This window comes from Tinamus guttatus, unplaced genomic scaffold (assembly GCF_059628265.1).
Source record: "Tinamus guttatus ecotype Peru unplaced genomic scaffold, ASM5962826v1 Tinamus_guttatus_pri_ptg000202l, whole genome shotgun sequence".
Lineage (NCBI taxonomy): Eukaryota > Metazoa > Chordata > Aves > Tinamiformes > Tinamidae > Tinamus > Tinamus guttatus.
This window is the reverse complement of record NW_028288736.1, coordinates 1,791,510-1,813,928: the sequence shown is the minus strand read 5'-3', so window position 1 is coordinate 1,813,928 and position 22,419 is coordinate 1,791,510.

The window sequence follows — 22,419 nt, the reverse complement described above, 5'->3', positions numbered from 1 at the left end:
CTCTGCTTAGAAGAGCTTTCAGAAGCTCTGCAGGCTTGTGTAACTTACCTCTGCTCAGGAAATGGGCAGTGACTGAAAGTGAGGACGCTGTGAGTATGGGCCACGCGGCGCGGTGGTGAGTGCGGAGGCGGGAGATCCCGGGGGTTGCCTCGTGCCCTAACTGTGGCTGCGTCGGTGGCACCCTGTGACCCTGGCAGAGCAGGACCTCCCTCTGCAGAGCCGGTGCCTGCAGGGAGCTCCCTGCGCACAAACATGGAGCCCCAAGGCTCTTCTGCTGTGGTGGTTGCTGGCCCTGCTGCCAACTGCGCACAGTGATTGAGCCCCCTCTTAGCCTGGGTGTTCTGTGTGCGGCCGTGTCCCAGCAGCTTGTGCTGCCTGTTTCAGGCTAAGGCTGCAGTGAAGGGAAAACCTGGCTGCCGTGTGAAAATGGAAGGGCAGAACCTCTCTTCAGGCATGCAAGGGAAAGGTTGGAGAGGGCCTGAGCTGCTGTGCTGATACAGGAGTAAAGGACGTGTTTTTTTTTTTTTTTTTCATAAAAATCTGAGATCCACATAACAGAATCTGCCAAAACCCATAGTGAGCTGCTCTGAGTGCTTTAGTGAATGTATCGGGGTTATCCTTGAGTCTATCTTCCTTTTTAAAATCTTTGCTTGCGAAAAGCAAAGGAATAACATAATAGGAATCCCTGTGTGTCTCTTGGAGACAGGCCGCAGAAAAGGGAATTTTAAAGTTTCTTGCAAGAGCCCATGTAGCACCAGCGTGGAATTTCCTCTGAGTTTTGGATGCAAAATTGTGTGCGCCTTTCTAAGCGCCAAAAAAAAAATAAATAAATAAATAGAGTTTAATCAAGTTCCTCAAGCATTGTCACTGTTCCAGGCACAGATGTTGCCATCCACACACACGCTGTCACTGTTAGGAGCCCTGGATTGTGCTGCATGCCCAGGTGTCGATAATTCGGACCTTGCCTACCAAACAGCGCTGTGAGCTGCCCCCGGGACGGGCACCTGCTCAGGAGGGGCTTGCAGCTGCCCGAATCTCCCTACCTCCTTCCCTTCCCTCCCCTCCAAAAAGGGGAGCCAGTAGTGCCCCACAGTTGGCCAAGAGGATGCGCTTGGCTACCGTAGGGCCATGCTGGCCGTGGCCGGTTGCCTCAGCGTTGCCCGCCAGGTGTGCGCGTGGAGCTGGGGCTGCCCGGTGCTCCGGCTGCGGTGGCAGTCGGGGCCCAGGGAAGGCAGAGCTGTGCCAGGGCGCTGGGCCGGGCTGCCTCAGCACGCTCAATCGCTGCTCCCCTTTCAAGGGCCACATCGTGGTTCCCTCCAGAACCAGCAACCAGAAATCATCATTTTGGCTGGCTTTGAAGCTCAGGAGAAGGAATAAAAAAACACTTAGCTCTCCTAAACAATGTTGTTAAATGTTTTTGTCAAAAGGAGCTCAGCTGGATTGTTTAAAATCGTCTCTGTGTGTCTTTAAATGTATTACGATGGATATACTTTATGTAAGTGTAATATATATGTCTGTGTGTGTGTATATAAATGCAACTAGACATATATGTATACATATACTTCTACCATCTTTTTTTATGCAGCATGAATACTTTCTGCCTGGAAATTTCTGTTATTTTTATTAATCCTTGATGATGAACAAAAAGTACATATTTTAAGCGCCTCTTCTTTGTAAGACAGGAAATTGTATTTGCTTTTGTTCACTGCCAGCACCAATCTGTTCTGACGGATCTGTGACACAGATAAAAAGCAGAAGTGTCTAGAGGACTGAATTCTACATTTATTTTCTCAAGCAGAGGGCAAAGAAGCTAAACATTTAAAATGTGTGGATTCCTCAGAAAGCGTTAAACCTATTAGGACAGATGCACGGCAGCTTTGCACACAGATTGCCCCCAAAGTAAGTCTTGATTTTAGGACTAAGCCGAGCTGGCATGCAAGAGCAGTTGCTGTTGATCTTTTATACTAATTTTGGATTAATTGTGATCTACAGCACTGCGTAAACATGCTAACCTAGTACTCCAGCTTCGCCACAGCTAAACATTAATCCTTCTTAATGCTCTAAGTCAACTTTTAGTCCTTAGCAGAATTTACCTTAATCTCTGGCTAGGAAGCTAACTGATTTACAAAACATAATCCAAGAGCTCCAGAATCTTAAGGAAAATGTGCAGAAAAGCAATTCACCTATGCAGAGTAATATGCTTGTCAGGTATCCTTCCTAAGGCAATGGTTGGAATAATGCATCAAAAATATATGGAAGAAGGCTTTTTAATTATAAATTGCATAAAATCTGTTCACCATACTTCTTTGCTTACCTTACCCTTCACTGCCTTCCTGATTGCTACAGAAAATGGATGGATGTTGGCTTATTAATTTGGTGAAACATTTATTGCTTGCTTTGCAATTGGCAATATGTCCCCTTGATGTGGGTAAAGCATTTTAATGTTAGTACGTGCAGATGTTTTTGTTGTTCCTGCTGTTTCTTAACAAAGCAAATGCAATTTGAGGTAGGCATAGCCTATGTCCTCACGAAGCACAGTGAGCCCAAGGGAGCGGCCTGCAAAGGGAGCCGTGGAGGATGGAGGAGAGAGGGTGCAATTCCCGTCTTAGTTGTTGCTCTAAAAGTTGGCTCCCCCGAGAGCTCCTCAATGGGGATGAGCTGAGGGTTGTTTTGTTTGTTCCTTGTGAGAGCTGAGAGAACTGAGAGTTTTGCAAGGGACTCGGGAGAACAACAGTTGATACTTCATGCAGGTGTCACCCAAAATGTCGAGATTTAGAAAAGCGGAGGATGTGGTGCTGTGTGTGGCAAATGTGGAAGAAGTCAGAGCTCCCCTGGGTTGTCATGAGACCCCTGAAGAGTCTCCTTCAGGAGCTGGGCCAGCCTGGAGCCTTAGCCACCTCCTCGACGCTGGAGCTGCCCTCACAGGGATTTGTGAGCTGCCACTTAGGGCACGCGGGTTTCTGGGAGCTGCTGCTTTCCACCCTTACGTTTCCTCCCTCACCTTTATTCTCTTGTAAACTTATTTTTTTTTGTCATCTATGTTTCTTCAGGTTCATTTTCCAATTTATAGTTCTAGCTTGGCACTTAAGCTGCCTCCCAAGTCTGTGATTGTTTCTTTTTCTATAAAAAGAGGGGCTTGCCCAGGAGGCTGGGCAGGGTGCGTGTAATGATCGCCAGCACCAGAACCCTTACAGTGGAGCAATTCCAGAATGACTGGGATGCCCAAGTATTCCTGCTCTAGGAATCTCTTCTTGCCCCTAGAGGAGCAAGGTTTGTTGTGTCCTGTTAGGGAAGAACAGCATTAGTTCTTTCCGAGGTTTCAGCCCCCAAAAGAGCCAGCGTGAAGCCACTTCACCAAGCGGTTTCCTGAAGACCGGGTGGGTTTCTCCAGAGCAACCTTGGAGGAGCTGAATTTGAATGGGGGCAGCCGGGTCCAGGGTCATGTGGATCAGGGGGTTGCGATTCTGCCTTGCCCTGGCAGAGAAGGGTTCAAAGGCTGCTCTGTTTCCCGCATCGAGCCTTGTCCGTGAGGGCACCTCATGGCCGTTGCGGGTGTCCTGCCCTGGGGAGCTCCGGGGCCCTTGGGAGCGCGGCCTGGCTCTGCGGCTGCCGCGCGAGGTGCCCTTCGCGGCTCGGGTTACGCTTGGCTCGGTGAGGCCGGCCAAGGCCTGCACCTATATTTAGGCATGGAATCTGTGCCCGTGCAGCAGGCGGCCCGGCCCGAGCGCGTGCCAGCCTCAGGCAACCCCACGCCATCGCCGTTGCTGCCTCGTGGCCCCGCCGCCGTGGGGAGCGCCTTGGCCACGGGCACCTTGTGCTCTGCAGGGCACCGACCCCCTGGCCCTGCCCGGTGCCTGCGCGAAGCCACAGGGCGCTGGGAAGCAGCAGCAGTGGGCTGTGATTCCTACCCTTAAATCCAAAGGGGAAACCGTGGATTTTGGTCTAACCAGATGCAAAACTGCAGACCGCTTTATTTGGGTTGGTTAGTAGTAGATATTAGTGTTTTAACATTTTATAGGTGTATCACTTTCTGGTCTCCTCACTGATGGACTTTCCAGGGAGCAGGATTTTCTTGCAATGTGCTGTTCTAAGTATTTTAAAAATACATACGTTTCCTTTCCTGCAGGATGACAAAAATCTGCTTTTCATCACCTTTTTAACACTGTTTTAAATGTTTTTCTTGCTTGATAGCACACCTGCCTGGAGAGGAAATAATATATAACTTGGGGCAAATGATCTAAAGCTGAGCACAAGTTGATTCAGATCCTTTTAAATGTATCTGGTTGTCTGAAAATAGCGTACAATCAATAGTGATTGTTGACAATCTTTTTATTTATTCATTCATTTATTTATTTTTACCAAAGCTCTTTGTTTTCAAGCAAAGGAAAGCAGCTAGTTGAAGTTTCAACTCTTAAATCACTTTTCTAACATTTTGGGTGCTTACCAAAATGTTATCACTTTGGCATAAAATGAGTAGGAGAATAATCTATTTCCAGAGTGGTATTTTAAAAGCATTTCACTTTCAAAATGGGTTTCTACCATGTGTTTGTTCATAATGATTTAAAAATGATACTCTGATTTCTGATGTTGTTTTGTATTTTTTTCATGTTTGTAAGCTTTGTTCAGCAGTCTACTGCTAAGCAGAGCAAGTTTTTATCTGCAGGTAGGAGACAACAAACTGTTAAAGAAGCTGTATGTATTAATTAGCGAAATGACCATGCTTAATTTGCACTAGTAAACATATTGCTCTTTGCACTCCATCTGGAGTCCCACAGCACTGATTAAATGGCACATGACCTCCCTTGCTCGTCTCAGCTTATGGCACTAGGCTCCCAAAGAGGCTCGATGGACCCTCTGCAAGTCGACTCAAAACTGGTGCAGCTCCATGTGCGGCGGCCCCGGCAGGCGAGTCCCTTCCTGGCCTGGGCTGGAGCTGGGAGATGGTGGGAGAAGCAGGTAAGGGAGCACATGATTCTCGCTACTCTGGGGAATGTGTGGGATTCGCCTGGGAAAGAGGTGCCTGGAGGAAAAGGGAATTGGAAAGGAAATTCCCTCCCCGCATATTTATCTGTTTGCCTCTGGGAAGTAATTTCCCTTTGTGAACAGGCCTAAGGAGAGGCTGCGTGTTCAGGATAGTCCAGAGCAACAGGTTTTTTTCTTGATGACTGACTGATTTATTCTGGGATAAGTTACTTGTGCTGATATCTGACTACTGAAATTCATTAATTGTTATCACTTAATGCACTAATTTATGTCCTCCAAGGCCCGAGGAAGCCACAGCATGTTAAATGCCCACATGGCTCCAATAATTGGGATGACTGAAGGGTTGTTTATTTTCCCCTCTTGGGTTTGTGTTGCAGTTGTCACGCTGTTTGCCAGCACTAACCAATTTCTGCGAGCGGCTGCACGCAGGGGTTCACAGCCCTTTGAAGCAAGGTGGACAGGGATGGCACTTAGGAGGTTATGATTTCTGGGCTGAGAATTGGAGGCATCTTATGACTTCACAAACAGCTTAATCTGAGGGAAAACAAATTCTCACCACTACAGAATTGGCCTTACCAGGCCAACATTGTTCAGGGCTCCTAGCGGGGATGCTTCTGCTTTGTGAACTTGATTTTCATTTAATTCGGGTGGGCTCTTCAGACTGAGAAGTGCCAAATGAGAGCCCACAAGCTTTGCATCCTCCACATCAAATGGCCCTTCAGAAGAGGTGTGGAAATGGATCTGACTCCTGCCACCTCATAATCTTGGTAGCTGTAAATCCTTTCGTAATGTACTAGAAGCTTTATCAAAAACAGAGCAGCGGCTTGGCTTCTTTTTATAGATACTAGTTATGGAGACGATGTAACTTGCCATCATGAGGGTCCCCTTCCTGACACCCTTCCCTCCCTGCCAACCTTAGGGCAACTGACCATCCTGTTGTCGTTTCTGGGATTTGTCAGGAATGAGGTCTCACCTTTTTGAGTATTCATTCTTTGTGCTTCAGACACTTCAGCTTGGATGCAGTACAGTGCAAAAAAAAAGTCTATTTCTACAATACTGTTAAAATTTCTACATGATATTTTCTGCAAGCCACTTAAATGGGAAAGCGCCTTTTTTTTTTTTAGGTGACAGTGAATGCAGCATGTGATGCCTCTGCATACGGGTTGTGCTTATTAATGCTTGTTAATTGCACTGAATCTTGCACAGATATCAGATCTTGTCTTTTTAAAACTTGGAAGAAGGCTGAATGCAATTAATAATTCTAATGTAAAGTGCACCTGTAACATTTAAACTTGTCTTTTTGATTGATCATTGGCCTATTCTAGTGATGTGTCAGAACCGGAGACTGTTAGAAAACAACCCTTGTGCTTGTCTTGAAGGATTGCGATACACATAACCCACGAGGAGCAGTTGCTTGGGGGGAGAAGGAAACGTTTCTTTTTGACCAACAAACACATTTGATTATGTTTAACTCTGCTGGGCTTAATCATGTTGAAGTGCAGATCACGTGGTGGGTGACAGTGTGACATGTGAGTTACGGAGGCAGATGCAAATGCCTGATCTGTTGTGCATCCACAAGTCTTTAAGTCATCTTTCCAAAGTCCTCCCAGCCTCAATATATATTCCTAAATGCCACTCCTTAAAGGGCCCTGGACGTATTTTAAAACCTACCGTTTTCTTTGCATTTCTGGTGACTCGATGTGATTTAAAGCAGAGTTTGAAACCTTATTTCTAAATGCTAAAAATTAGAGTTAACTTTAATGTGGATCACGAGTATGTAAGCCTAAATGTCCTTCTACAGACAGTATTCTTTCTCCTTCTCAGGGAATGCTTTACCATGCTTGACAGAAAGAATGAATTCAGCATTTTATTACACAAAAAATGAAAGCCTGCATGAGATGAATATGTAATGTCTAAACTTGTTTTGATAATGTCTGTGCTTTAGGGCTATGTTGCATTAGTGATATTAGCTTAAAATTTTTGCCCTGGTTGGTAGTGGTAATGGGGCGCATATCAAACTCAGATGTAAAGCACTTTTTTTTTTTTTTTTTTTTTTCCTCCTCTCACTTAAATGTGGTAGCAGGGTATTCGTAGGGATGGGGCAACTTGCAGCAAGGCCAAAGAAAAAGAGTGTCCTGGAGCCTGGTTCTAGATTGCTTGGTCGCAAGATGAGCTCGAGCTCTTGAGGGCAGTAGAGAGATCCCTTTTCTTCCTAAAGGTGCTGTTTTTGCGCAGAATCAAACGGTTGCTCCGCTGGTGTGCCAGCAACTGGACTGCTTGTATTTTAAATTAGCTTAAGTGAGAATAAATTGAATAAACTATGTATCGTACAGTTGATCTCTAGTTTACACACGCACACACAGAGATGGATAAAAATGTATGTATACACATGGTATTTGCTATGATTAGCTGACAAGCTGAGGCATGATACACCATTTAATAATGGCTAGTAAACTGCTAAACGATGTCAGTGTATCACAGAACTCTTTTCATGATATTATCAGCAGTCATTAAAGTTATTTATTGCTGTCATCAGGCATTTCTGTTACCCGTGGCAACTTGGCAGAAAGCATACTGTTAGCACAGCTGATGATAGATTCAGTTTCAGATTTTGGATATAACAATCTGAACTTCTTAATGGTATTTTTATGCTTACTGGCAAACTGCTCCTCGAGTCACGCTGCATTTCATGTAGTGCCTAAGTAAAGCGTTTACACATCTCTCCTGCTGCCTGCTAACAGCTGGTTCCCTTGGGCGCTGAGAGTCACCTGTGGACCTTGGTGTGGGCCGTTGGGGTGGGAAAGCAGCCTTGCCCCTTGTTTACCGAGCCGGGAAGGCTATAAACCTGTTTTGGTGTTAAATGCTGATTACGGTGCCTCTAAGGTGACGCCATGTGTTTATTCAGAAAGTCTGCTGTGTTGAGGGAGAAAATGGTGGTGGTGGCTACGCGGGCCCTTCTCCCCAGCGCTGCCTTTCGAGGCCTTCGCAAGAGCTGTGCCAGGGCTTCCTGCCATGGCAGCGCTTTGTCCCGGGTCATTCCTGGCATTCCCAGCTCTAATAGTGAGGTGCTCCATTAAAAAACGTGGGGGGAAAGAAGGAAAAACATGCAGTTTAATTTAGGGATTTCAAAAAGAGGACTTTCTAGCCTGCACATGTATTGATGCTTTAGAGGAGTGTTTTAATTTTAGTTTGCTCTCTCGGCAGAGATTAGTGTGCAGCTTTTAAGGTTTGTTATTTTTGGACATATTGCTGTCTCTAAATGTGTTCTTCCCAGTACGCTCCTTCCTTTGCTGTGCGAGCGGAAGGCTGTTCCCCTTGCCTCCGCGTGAAGCAGGCCGGGTGGCCGCGGGGGCGCCGCGCTCGCGTTCAGACAGAGTGGGGCTTTCGCCTGTCCCTGCGTCCTGGAGGCTCTCGGGCTTCAGGGGCTCCTCCTTGCCCTGCTGTGGCCAAGGGAGCTGCCGAGAGGAGCTCCGGCCGTCCACCCGGGTAGCTCGTCCCGCCTTGCTGGCACCTGGAGGCTCCATACGCCAGGGAGTGGAGCAAGGCCCCTGATACGCAGCCTCCAGCCCGCCAACTGCTGGGCTTGGCTGGTGCTGAGCCCCGGCCTTATGTTTGCTCCGGCAACAGGCTCATCTCTTCAGGATAAATACAAATTATTCTGGCTTCTGAGTTTTGACATAGTTTTTTGAAGTTTCATTAAAGTTATTGTGATCAGATGAACTTAATTACAGAGTACTTTACATACACTCATCTGGTAAATGTCATACAGCAGGCAGAGTCAAGGGGAAGGTATGCGGGGGTTTTGGTCTCCCCCTTTGTTTTGTTATGCTCCTTTATGCTCCCACTGAGCTTTAAGCATGCCTATCTGACATGTTTCCCTGTCTTTTTTCCTTTATTTTTAAGAGAGAGCATGCTCCTTGTTCTCCACCCATTAAAGAAGAGAAAAAAAAAAAAAAAGTTTCAGAACAAAGTTTCATGATCTCCCTTGCTCGAGTTGCCCAAGAGCCGCCTGCCGCAGGAGCGGGCGGCAGGCGGGAAGGGCCACGCTCGCTGTAGCTGTCCTGCCCTCCGGCCGGAGGGGTAGCCAGAGCCCTGCGGGAAGCGTCTGAGAACAGCAGCGCTGCTTGGCTGCTTCAAGGGGAGCCCTTCACCACTGCTCCAATGCCACGTTGCCTTCTTCCTTGCTTTTCATGATACCACTGGCTCTGCAAACTTGTTTTCTCAGATAATCTGTGCTTACTGCTTAATCAGAGGTTTTTCTTTGCAAGAAATACAGTTGGGGGCGGGCGGGAAGGAGGGTGACGCTCGTCTCCTCGAGCACGGCACAGCAGTGATCCTTCCAAGCAGTTCGTTTGGAGGCGCACGAGCGTGGTTTCCAGTTGTACTGTATACGTTACTAGTGATAAGGGTATCACCTAATCTGCAGGGTCATCTCTTCCTACTGTAGTAAAATAGTTTTAGCATGTGTAAAGTAGCTTGAGTTGTTTCATACAAAGAGTGTCTGACAGTTGTGTAGGGGTGTATAAATACATAAATATATTTGAAGACATGAGGTTAAGCTTTGTGAAAATACAGCTCTGAATACTAACCTGTTCATATTTCTGTCCCAAATGACGTAGTGCAAGGTACAAACTTAGTTTTCTCCTTTTAGAAATAGCCAGGATCAAAATTTTTGTGCCTAAATCAAAGTTGTAGTGTACATTTTAAGCTATATATGGTACATATTTTAATTGACACTATATTTTAGTTTTTTTTAAAAAGTCTCATCTCGAGTACACCAGCATGTCTATTCCAAAGGAGTACTCCTGGAAACAAGCTCTAAAGGCAGAACTTTGCGAAAGTGTCAATGTTCACAAAAAGAACAATTTTTTCTTCTTTGTAATGTGTCACTGTGAAGGCACTAAATCTTCCCCCCCTCCCCCCTTTTTTTTTTGGCTGCCTTAGATAGAAACGTGCCTCTTTTAAGGTAGCAAGTATAAAACATGTTATAAGAAGTAATATTTTAGAATTTTGGCTAAAATAATGTTTTTCTGATTTAGTAAAGCATCCTGACTAAATTTTGCTATCCAGTTAATAAGTAACAAGTGATTCTAATAACTGTGCTGTCATGCTTTTTTATTTACAGTGTATGCGGAAATTGAGAGAGGAGCGGGGGGGACAAATCTGGAGTGAATTTCCATCACCCATAGTGGTTTTTGCTAAGAAAACAGTCTTTAAATGTAAACAACATCTGTATTTTTCATGTTGTCTTTTTAAATAGTGGTTCTGTAAATAACTTGCCCCCACTGTAATGCAGCAGTTAGATGCCTTAATCTCGCAGTCATCCAGGGCTTTGTGCAGAATGCAGAATTCCAGCATATTTAAACATCTCTCAAACTTTTGATATCTTTTCCTCACGGCAGGATTTCAAAAGGTAGATGACTGTGAAATGCACTTTCATTCTCTGTGTTAGTGCTTTAACATTAGTCTGACTTTAATAGGCTGGGATGATTTCAGCTTATAAATCTTCAACTGGAGGATAAAGTTCAAGTAGATAAAATCAAACAGATGTTGGTGGGAGGATTTCTTCATGACCCATAAAAGTGCTATCATCAAAGCCTAGAATCATTTGTTTTGAATTATTACATTGTTATCAAAAGGACTGTAGCAGTCTGTTTGTTGAGAAATTGGATCTGTTTATCTGAAAACAGAACAAAGATGCCATGCTAAGACGTCCCTGGGAAAGTGTGGGTTAGCTGATGGCTGACACGGTAGGGTAGCTGTGAGACGGTGTGATTGACAGCTGTCCAAATAACTGCCAGGCCTAGAAGCTTCTGCAAATTATTATATTATTGAAAATTGCATATAATTAAATATTTTAGTGTAATTTACTTAACAACAAATACATTTTTTCTTTGCTTTGAGGAAATGAGGATTTTCAAAAAGCTGTTTTCATTTTTCTCCCTTTTTTTCTTCTTTCCTCAATTAGAGGTAAAGCCAAGTTACTTTTCGGTAGTAAGTTTAATTGTAAATTTTTCAGGACCTCGCTGAAGTGACATTTCATGCTTTTACTTTAACTCAGGCAGCATCCTGCTAAATAGAAACAAGTTGCACCTGTGTAAGTGAAAAAATGTGTTCTTTTTATTACTCACTGAAAGGCTTTTGCTCTTCTACTTAATTCGTACAAAATGCAAATTGACATGTAAGCAACATAGGTACCAGTGTTAGACTGAATCTAAAACTAGTGCTGAGATCTAAGCGGACATCATGTAGGAGAATGGGAAAATGGCTTTTAAAATCCTGCAGCTACCCGCTATGTTGTTGGTGGCTGTGATGGGGGTCAAGCTTTGCAGCTGGCACAAACTGTAGCAACTCCCTTTTCTTCAGAAAACTGCTGGCTGGAGCTCGAAATGGGCCAGAAGAGTGTTCGACTCTTCCGTTAATGCTGGTCATAGGGATGAGGTTCCCTGGAGCCCTGAAACAGGAGTGGGGTGCGTGCTCTGCTTGGGGCCCCAAGGGTGCCTTTCTTTGGTGTGACTTTCTCGCCAGGAGTGGAGGTGGTTTTGCCTTGGGTGGGTGATAAATGACAGTCCGTAAGTGAGTGCCAGGAGCTGGGTCCAGGATGGGCACCTCCTCTGGGCCACGGACGAGCTCGATGACCCTGGTCCACCTGGGGGTTGAAGAGCTGTGCTGTGGTTTAGCCTGGTAAGAAGTTGAAGGACTTTATTTTCTGACAAGACCTGTTGTCCAAGTCAGAGTCCTCTGGTATAATTGTGGAGTGCTACCCTGGTAGGTCTGGAGATGTTCCTTAACCTTTTCGTTAACCTTCTGGCTCATGCAGGCGCCCTCATCTAGGCGTCTCAATGCTTTGAGGATCTTCTCGGTGCTCCGCATGGCCGTAGTGACACGCAGCTGCGTGCCGTGGGAGAGGTGCCCTAGGCAGGTGTATGCTGTGAACAGGGAAAACAGACGTGCAGAAATCAGGTTTGCATTAGGGGACTGACTTCTCCACTTTCATGAGAGACATGGGGATGCAAATAAGCTTTTTGAACCTAATGGTTTTTTGAAGTTGTTTTTCAATCAGGACAGCATGTCTTTGGTAATCTGGTGGCATTTGATTGACTTGGTCTCATCACAATAAAATGCTTGGTTTTATTTCCTCTTAAATTGCATTTCTACCTTCTTCCTTCTAATTGCAACAGTGGCTGTGGATGGATTAACATTGTGTCTGGTAAAATGTTTCCTGATGACTCCGCTGAGGTCATTGTGACCACGTCATAGACAATCGTGTCTATGTGGATTTTTTTTATTATTTAGTTTTGGAATATCTGTTCTGCTCTGGTCCAGAAGGCTGAATTCCAGAATTGCAGTTCAGCCTGCAGCCTTCTCTTGAAGGAATTTTGCAGGCCTTGGCCCAATCCTGCAGTGGTTTCGCTGGTCGCTCTGCCTGTGTAACATATGCCAGACCACATCGGTGCAGTGGGACAGTTGTGTGCAATGTACTCTTGATTCTGCCTCTAGTGTAGAGAGAAGGATTTCACCACTTAGCTGCACATTGAAAAATGCCACTATTTTCTCTGCTTTGAAAAGACTAAAAAGCTCCCTGGCACCAGATGTTTAAAATACTCAGTCCTCATGGCCTGTTTCATTTTTAGTTTGAGGGTGAGCAGTCCCCTTTAGCTGCCAGGGAGCCCCCCAGGGACAGCAAACCTGTACGTACAGTGTGGTGCATTTAGCTGAGGCTGCCTGTCTCTGTGGCGTGTGGGGAGCCCAGGCAGCTCCCCCGGGGTTGCCCCGCCGCGGTGGGGAGAAGCTGTGGGCGAGGGGTGAGAGGCCTGCGGGCACCCAGGGCCTCAGCCAGGGCCTCATCGCAGCCCTGCTCTGTGGGGGCTCTGCCAGCGCCGGGGAGGGAGGCGTACCACAGTGGAATATAAGTTCAGTTATTCCAAAGCGCAGGTTGTTTCCTGTGAGGTACCTGACGTCGTCACTGTGCGTGTGCTTTCCTGTGGAGTGTAGAGGTGGTTAGAGAAAAGCTAATGTATGAGAAGGAGACTGCTTGGACATATTTATAAGGCCTTGCCTGCTTGTGCTGCAAGGTGAGCTCTACGAGATTAGTGAGGAGTGGCTGGTTTCTTCATTTGCAGAGTGTTTGCAAGTGCTGCTGAAAGGCACTTGCGCGGCTTGATTGCTTTCTCACTGTTACCCAGTTGAGTCTGCAGGTCCCAAGGTAAGATGAGAAAGGTTATTCTTTAGAGAATTCACCCTTAGAAAACAACTGTACTCATGTGACTTCCAGACAAGTTTGGTCTTTAGGAAAGATACACTGGTGATCAAATCATTTTAAAGCCTAAGATAAAAAAAATATTTATCTGTGGGTAAGGTGAAGGTGAGGAGTGCTGGAGGAATGTTGTGGCCTGAAGGAGAATGGGCTTATATCCCTCTATGTACAGATAGGGGAATAGACTGTTGTAAACTTGTGAATTTCCTGGACGTAATCATGCCAGTTATTCCTTGAGGATCTGCATCCTCAAGCCAAGATGTGTTATGCTTCAAAGTCGAGTTGAAAGGACGTGAAGAAAAACAGGGAAATAAAGTAGCAATGTTTTCTCAAACCCACAGCTCACACACACAGCAATAAAAGCTTTGCTTTCACACCTTGGAACAGGCTTTAAAACATGTTTACTTCCCACATGACAGCTCAGAAGTTAGATATGTGATGACTTCCCTCATACAATTATCAGTGTACTCCTAGAGTAGTGCCAGACACCGAGGAGCCTTTTGTTTCACAGGGCACCGCTGCGTTAGACCGATGTGGATCACTTGTAGTGAGCTCTCTTGTTCTGGGCTTCACTGCTTTCACCAGCTTCGTTGCTCTGAAGAGTGAAGGGACAGCTGGAGAGACCACAAAAACTGCATGTAGTGTCTGTTTTGGCCACTTAGGCTTTCCGTGCATTGCGTTTGCTCCAAAGATCAGAGAGTGAAATTAAGGGACCATGGGCACAAATGTAGGGCTAACGAACTGCATCCCTTCAAGGCAAGGCGCCATTCTTGCTCGCAGACAGGTGGTTAGCAGGAGGCCTTCCCCGTGCTGCATGTCTGCAGTGTGCTTTGCTGAAGGGTGGCTTATATTGGCTCTGCCTCTGAGGTGAGTAATGGAAACAGACACTGAGTAAAAGTCATCGTTAAGCAACTCATCTAGAACGAGGTGCATGGCATACCTGTGTATGCTCAGGTGTGTGCTTGTGAATTGCCTTGTTGCTTTTGGAGGGCTTCAAAGCCCTATGAACTGATGGCAAGAAGTAGCTAAAAGATGGCCAGCTTTGGGTGCTGGAGGTGCCATGGCTTAGCTGCCAGTTGTGATGAATATGATGAGACTTGAGAAAACTTATAGTTGATTTCACAGTAAGAAACTGAGTCTGTAAATGAGCTTACAAGGTAGAGAACATTCCCAGGAATTTTTGGTTCCCCTGTAAATGGGCCTCCCTTCTGCCTCCCACCTCTTATACAAGTTTTTGGTGGGGACTGATGGCTTTTCCCTTCCATTCTGCTGTGAGCTCTGGGGCTGTTGGCTGGGGAAGAGGCTACGAGCCCTGCGTGGTGTTCCATCAGCATGCATAGGAGGGACCTTTGGAGAATCGTATTCTTGAAGAACACGAGGGGGTAAGGGTGAGTTCAAGGCCAATTTCTGCCCTGTTTGGGTCATCTTGATGTACTCTATGACATCAAAATGAGTCAACTTTTGAGGATATATGAAGTATGAGAATAAGGAGACTAGCCTTGGAAAGATGCATCCCAAGAAACCGGGGAAGCGGTTCAGGAGATTGCTGTGCTGTGTGATTTAGCAGACCTGTGTGATAAACCTTAAATGAGGAATTAATAGGTGGTAGTTTAAGGGGAAAAGGATGAAAGATGCAAGTTAGCAAAGGAGAAGGCTAAAGTCCATGTTAACTTTACTCAGTGTTGTTAGGATGTCCAAAGCTAATGAACCAACTTGTGAAAATGAAGAATGGGATCAGATCAGCCTCTATGGAAATTTTTTCAAATGTCTCCTGCAAACTTGAAGAGAAAATGAAACTGTATCAAACACAAAGTGCAAAAATGTACTTGGATACGAGAAACCAAGCTTTTTGGAGAGAATGACTTTGCAGCCATAAAGCATGCAGGCAACATGGAATGGCAATAATTACTTGTTTTTCATTACTTGGGCTATAGTAACAAAGCAACAGCTCACAATTTTAAAAAAAAGGGAATCCCCAAACAAGAGTTTTTTAGCTTTATTCAAGAGAGGGAAAACACTGCAGGAAAACAGCTCCGTTGATGTGATGCAGTAGTATGAACAAAATAATGCCTCAAGATAATGTAATTTGTGTCCAGAACGCCAAAGAAAACTTTGCATAGGTGGAGATTTCAGGTAAGAATGGAGAGGAGTCATTAAAGCTGCAGCATCTGATTTGTACAGTAGCCTCAAATTAAATGAAACCAAATTCAAAGTATACAATGGTTTGCTTCTGAAATTTCTGAAAGAAAGCAGAGATGTTTTTGAAAGCCTCGGATGCTTCCAGACATCCCAGGCTTGGAAACAGAGAAAAATGATTCAGCCTCTAAAGCATCTGTATTGAAGAGTAACTCAAAAATAACATGGTCTGTGGAGGATTGAAAGAGAGGGTGGTGTTGCTAAACTCAGTGCTAGAAAGTTGGAAATGTTTCTCCATAGCTACGGGTAGGACATTCTGCATTCACATATGTCTGAGCAATTAAACTGAAGTGGTAGAGAGAGCTGCAACAAATACCTATGCTTGAATAAATATTATCAAGCCTAGTTAGAAGCAAAAATGTTCTGTGTACTCAGTGCCAAGTATTACTGAAAAAAAAAAAGGCAGTTACCAAATCACACTGTGGACACCAGCAGAGAGATAAATATACTATGTGGGATGAAACCTTTCGCGAAAGGATCCTATTGCCACCCACGAGGCCTACAAATAGGAGACGTATGTAGCAGAGCCGAGGGCGATGACATTCTGATGTATAGGTACGGAGACGGTACAGTGGAAGCTGTGGCACATCATGCTTGCAGCCTCATCTGTCTGCTAGTAAAAGCCACGGGAGTAAATCTAAAATTGAAATAAAATGATGAAATTGTGATTGACTGTAGTTTCATATGTGGAACAGTTCTGACCTCCTAAGAACTAAAATCTGACCTCCAAAAGGTAAAAGCAATACAGGAAAGCCTACTACTAAAGATATTAAATCAGTGCAGAGATTATTAGGGTTTATATACTCAGACAGAATTTTTTTTTCTGATGGGTCTCAGATGTGTGCAAATTCCTGTGGCAACTGCTGGACAGAGATGCACGCTGGAAGCAAGTCCCTCAGCAGGACATGCTTCATCCCACCCGCCAAAGGCTGGTGCCCACATATGCTGTGCTTCCAGGTTTATCTCGTAGTTGGCTCCATTTGCAAGAAACGTCCATTTCTGGAGTATTTGGGGGATTTTTCTCTCTTATGATACTGATATGAGAGATAGGGTAAGGAGAAACTAGAATTTAAACGTGCCCCAAATACCTCCATATCGTCCCAGTCTGATCACAAGAAATTAGACCAATTGTCCTAAGACCCGAGCCTAGAGGGATGAGCACTGCATCCCACGAGGTCGTGACATGCTTCCCCTGCCAAGGCACAGCGGTGACGGCCACTAGCAACGTGCCTGCTTCAGCCTTGGCAGCATGGAGCTTGCTGCTCCCCGAGGGATCTTCTCTGTGGGCTGTTGCAAACTTCCTGCTGCACAAGAGATGGTAAATGCACTGCTAGGATAGGGAAGAGGCAGCAAGGTTAAGGGAGAGTGCTCTCCTCAAAAAACAATTATGTTTGTGTTTGGAAAGAGTGCCAGTTTATAAAACTGACAGAACTTTCATGTTTGTATTTGACGATCTGGCTCATGCTAGGTTCTTTGGATCTTGTCCTTTTGACTTAAATAGTCAAGTCCATGTGAGTTATATTATTCTAGTTACTTGAAGGGAAAAGAGTTTTACAGATGTGGTCTTCAGTGCTACCTGTGCAATGGTGAAAAATTGAGGATGTACAGCAAATAGTCTGAGTTGCTCAAAAAGTTATATTTTTGATAAAAACATGGCAGGCAATGGCCTTGAGGGCTGGAGGTTTGTTTACGCAGGCCTGTTTGTGCTTCCTTCCCGCTGTGCCAGGCTGTGCCCGCAGGCACGGCTAACCGCGCTCGCACCCGTGACTCGTCGTGCCGGCTGGCGGCAGGCGTTGTGCGGGCTCTGCGGGGGCCTCTGGCGAGCCCGTGTGCTGCTGGCGCCTGCTCGCTGCCCTCGGGACAGGGACCCCAAGCTGGGCCTGTCACACGGCCGAGTGCTGCCGCCTTGTCCCAGCGCCTGGCTGCTCCTGGAGCCCTTTGAGTTTGATCATCAGGGGGTTGCTCTCTGGGAAGCTCAGAGCTGTCGTGTTTGGGGGGAACGGAGGCGCTGCTGTCTGATGGCTCCTGCCCCTGGCCTGGGAAACCGGGAGGTAATCCCCTCTCTCTCCATCTCTGGATACATGACCAGCCACGGCCCAGGCTTTTGGAAGAGATGAAACACGGTGTGGGGAAGGAAGCCCCTCCGCCGGGCGGCCCGCACCATTGAGGAACTCCGCGCCGCCTCGGCAGCCCCACGTGAGTGCTGCGAGCCTCGTGTGAGGCGCGGGGAGGTGCCACGTGCGCGGCACTGCCCGCGACTGCGGGGAGCAGGGGCCTGGCGGCTCGGCGGCCATCGGGCCTCTCAGCCAGGGAACCAGCTTATGTGTGTTCTCGGTCTCATACGTGAAAGATAGATTTGGGGCTGTGAGTTTGAGCCCTTGTTTTTATTACGGGCGACAAGAAGATTTTTTGACCTCTCACAAGGCCGTGAGTATCGTGTCCCTTCTCGCTAGCAGCGCAAGAGGCATGAGGCCCTTTTTGGCCGCACGTGCTTCCCTGGTCAGAGATGTCTGCAGAGGCAATCTCGGGAGACTTGCTGGGCTTCTTTTGCCGTTTTGTTTGAGGATTTTCACTCTGTGTCATGAAACTGTTATAACTGCTTCATTAAACTGTTTTTTGTTATGGTAGTCGCTCCACGCATTTAAATTAGTTATTTTTGTCTGTAAGCGCGTGAAACTTGAGGACGAGGAGAAGCAGCCCAGCAGCTGGATCTCCCTGTGCCGCACGGAGCACGCTGCAAACCGAGCGCTCCGCGCGGGCGCTTGGCAGCTCGCGGCCGACCTGTCAGGGAAGCAGTTATGACGGTTCCTCTGCTCTCAAATCAGGCTGCTGAAAACTTACAGCCTCTCTGGGAATTTCAGCTACTTTCCACGAAACAGTAACACAACCCATTTTATGTTATGCTTAATTGCAGACAATTTAGAGTGCTAAGACCTCGCTCCTGGCAGATGTAAAAAGAGAGAGAGGGGAAAAAAGAAAGGAAAAATAATAATAAAAAAAAGCTTGCTTTTACTATGTCAGGCATAAATACTTACTCCTTTTGGCAGTATCCACAATTTTTACCTAACCTGACTGACTGTTAGAAGAAACTGCTCATAGCAGATACTGGCCACAAGTTACGTCCTTCTTTTTTTTTTTTTTTTTTCAGTTGCTTTCTTTGCTTACCAAAACAAACCATTTTGCTTGGATGCTATTATTTTGGCATAAATAATTCATTAAAGTAGTTTGATTTCTGCCATAAACTTCTTATTAGATAATACCTTGGCTTTTTTCCTGAAATCTTTTGGCTGTATTACAGCAAAAGGGACAGATAAGGTAAGAAAAGAAGCCCCCAGTGAAAGAGAATAACACAGCATGAAATGACACAGAGGGAGGAATGAATGCAGTAACAGCATACCATAAGTGGTTAAATGGAACAAAAAAAGGCAAAGATCAAAGCTGATTTTCCTTCCCTCCCCCTTTTTTAACTTAAAAAATGTGGTTAAATGAGATTTTATCTCAGAGGATACTTACAGAAAGCAAATATCTTAAATTAACGCAGATATTTGTGAGGATGCCCATCTGTAACAATGGCTGTCATGTGGCTCTTCTGCAAAATGTTTACTTTTCCCATGATGAATTGATAATTTTGTATATTCATAGTTTTTGATTTTTTTTATGACCAGAAAGAAACAGCTTTCCCAACTATAGAGCTAGTTGTCCAGACAAGACGCAGGAATAGTACCACATAGGCAGGGTATAAATGGCAAATGATTTTGAGCAAGTAACTGGCTAAAATAATAGTGAAAGTGGAAGAAATGTGTGATGTTTGGAACTGGTTCCAGCTAAGGTCAAGCCATGTTGCAAATCAAGACAAATAATGTCAGAGTAACTTTTTAATTGCATAAATTGCTCTCTGGGAATCTTTCGCTTGCCAGTTCAACAAAGCATACTTTTTAACAAGAGCTTGGGCAGGAAATTTGGTTTGTACTGCTGTCAGAGATGCTTGCTTGCATTGAACTGGAGAGTTTCAATACCAAAGTACCAGCAGGAGTGACAGAGTGTGCTTTGAACAACAGACCTTACCTGGCAAAATGGGGCTATCCTGAAATGGATATTATCTGGCAACTCTCAGAGTAACACAAGTTTTGTATCTTACAGCTTCATAACAGATAATTTTTAAGTGTCTTTGGGGTGAGAGTAGAATGTCAGGATGCCTATTTTGGGAAGCACTTTTTCCTAAACTCTAGATTTTTCAACCAGGAGTTAGGCTTTACTTTTAGACTTTGGGCTTTGCTGTTTCTTTTTACTAATGGACACAATTTGCCATCGTGGCCTTCATATGGGTCTCCGCTTGTCAAACTAATCCTGTGGTATTATAAATGGTAATCAATCTACTGAGTACAAGAAAGGCTAGCAAGATTGTATTAATTATACTAGTGGTTTGTCTCTAGGCATGTGTTTTCAGCTTGGGAAGTTGGGGCACCAGGCAGCGGTGCTGTTGGATGCTCAGCTAGTGAACGCGTTGGTCATTTAATACATGTACCACTGTGTCACATGCAAGTTCTGGGCTGTTATAGTTGAATAATGCAGCCTATGCTTTAATATTCGTGCTTAATTGCTAGTTATTTTGTGCTCAGATTCTGCCATGGAGCCTCACTGAACCTTTGCAGTTCTCTCAGAGTTTGTGTGGTTTATCTTGAACTATAACCTTGAAGATTTGAAGAAAAGTAGCAACTTGTCTGGAAAATGTTTTAATCAAGTGGTATTTGACATAGGCAGGTGATGGTTTTGAAAAAATACATTTTTTTTGTTTAAGAATAATTTTATTTATTTTTATTTATTTATTTTTTTAAAAAAGATAACATATTTTGTCCATGCTACTGGGATGGGAAAACTGACTTTGAAGTCTCTGTTACTGAATTGACTAGAATTCCATAATAGAAAAATAATGGTAAAATCATTTGGGGTATCTGGAGAAAGGAGGACACAAGAAGCAAGAGTTGAGTGCAGGATGGAGTACAGACGTGTAAGGCAGGCGCATTTAATAGTATAAATGCTTCCCAACTTCGATCAGCAGTTGAAAGTCTGAGAGTTGCGATCGAGTAGAGCAACGTTGGTCATTCAGGAAGAGCTTTTAAGAAAAATCTTAGTGCTTTGGTGCCCAGGATGGAGGTGAGGTGACCCGGTGCACACTTTTCTGCTGTCCTGCCCTCATCCTGGGCTTGAGAGCCAAGCCACTTGATGTGTAGGTAAATTTTGCGGTTGTTTTGTTATTGTTGAAAGATTTTTTTTCCTTTTTATAAGAACGACGGACCTCGGGCTGTGACGCGTCCTGCCCCGGGACGGCTGGCGGCGCTGGCACGGCCCGAGAGGCGCAGCCCGGGCATCGCGGAGCCAGCGGCAGGAAGCGCGGCGAGCGGCTCCGCTCCTCCTGCCGGCACGGGTGGACACGCGGCGCTGGCACAGGCGTTGCCATCACTGCTTATTGCAGAGGTGCTGGGGTTTGGGTTGTTTCCTCTCTTCTGCCTGTGATGCTTCATACAAATGGCTGGAGTTAATCACTAGTTGGTTGTGTGTGGTCGTGCCTCGTTTATATTGATAGAGGGGGAAGACACTCAGTCGCTCTCAGAAATGGGCTGCCATAATTTAGTCCTGTTTGCCTTCATGCAGCATGTATGCATTATCATGTGTACTAACACGATAATGGCTTCTGTCACTATATATGTTGGTAAAAATGAAGGAGTACCTAGGAATTCCCCTGCCAGACTCTGAATGATGTGTACGAGATCTTTTAGGAAAAAAAGTGTTAATTAGTTTTGATCTGGTTATGCTTGCCTCTAAAGATTTCTCTTCTCAGATTTTTGAAGTTCTCTCTTTGGTAGAGACTTGCACATTTGTGAAAATAGTAATTATTTTGTGTGATTAAATAGAGGTAAAGACTTTCCCCCTCTTTTTAATAAAATAATTGCAGCAAGAAAAAATGCATTATTTTTTATTATTATTTTATACTTATACACAGTATACACTGCATAGATATTTATATTTCATATTTTATTATTAGTTTTTATTATTATATTTTATTAATCTAAATAATATGCAGTCTATTTCATTTATTTGTTTAGCAGCTTCAGCTCTGGAAAATTTAATGAGATATTTTTGAAAGATGCTCAAAACACAGTACATGATTTTTCTGAGCTACAGCAACTAGTACCAAAGACAGTCTGAGGAGGGACTTGATTATGGCAGTGAGCTAAAAAGTCGTACCTCTCCTGGAAGAAATCTCCTTTGACAACAGACTGAATTCAGAGATGTATCCAGCATGAGGATATGATTGCTCAGTAAGGAGGGTGATCCAGAGCATTGGGATGCCTAGAGTTAAGCACTGTGGACTACCAGGGTTTCCCTGTCTTAGCCTCGTTCTCTCCATAGCATCCATGTCCTCCTTGGATCCTCTCTGTGCCTGCAAATACAGCCCTGACGTCCTGTGTCCTGAGCCAGGGCCCTTGTGGCCTTGAGCTGGCGCATTGCACTGGCTTCCTCCTGCCGTCCTGGGGTACTGCTCGTGTTGCCCAAGTGGAGCTGGTGGGGCCTCTGTGCTGGTTGGAATCGTAACAGCCCCTTCAGCCTCTGGACAGTCAGATACCACCTTGCAAATGGCTTGGGCTTTGGTGCCTGTTGGAGGGCAGCTCCACGGGCCCGCTCCTTGCCAGCACCTCGGCCCACGTGTGGCCTCGCCGGCCGCTGCGGACGGGCGCAGCGGCCCTGGGAGCAGGTCAGCGCTGGGAGGAGCTCTCCAGCCCCAGCAGGCCGCTCCTCCCACTCTGCTGTCCTTCCTCGTGGCACACGGGATGAGCGAATCCAGCAGCCTCCTTGTTGTGACGGGGGGCGGGCAGGCCCCTGTTCCCTGGCAGCATCTTCCCAACTGCCCCGGTGGCCACGTGCTCTCACCGTTCTGTTTTTTTCTCCAGATTTGGTACTTGCTCAAGTCATTTGAAATCACC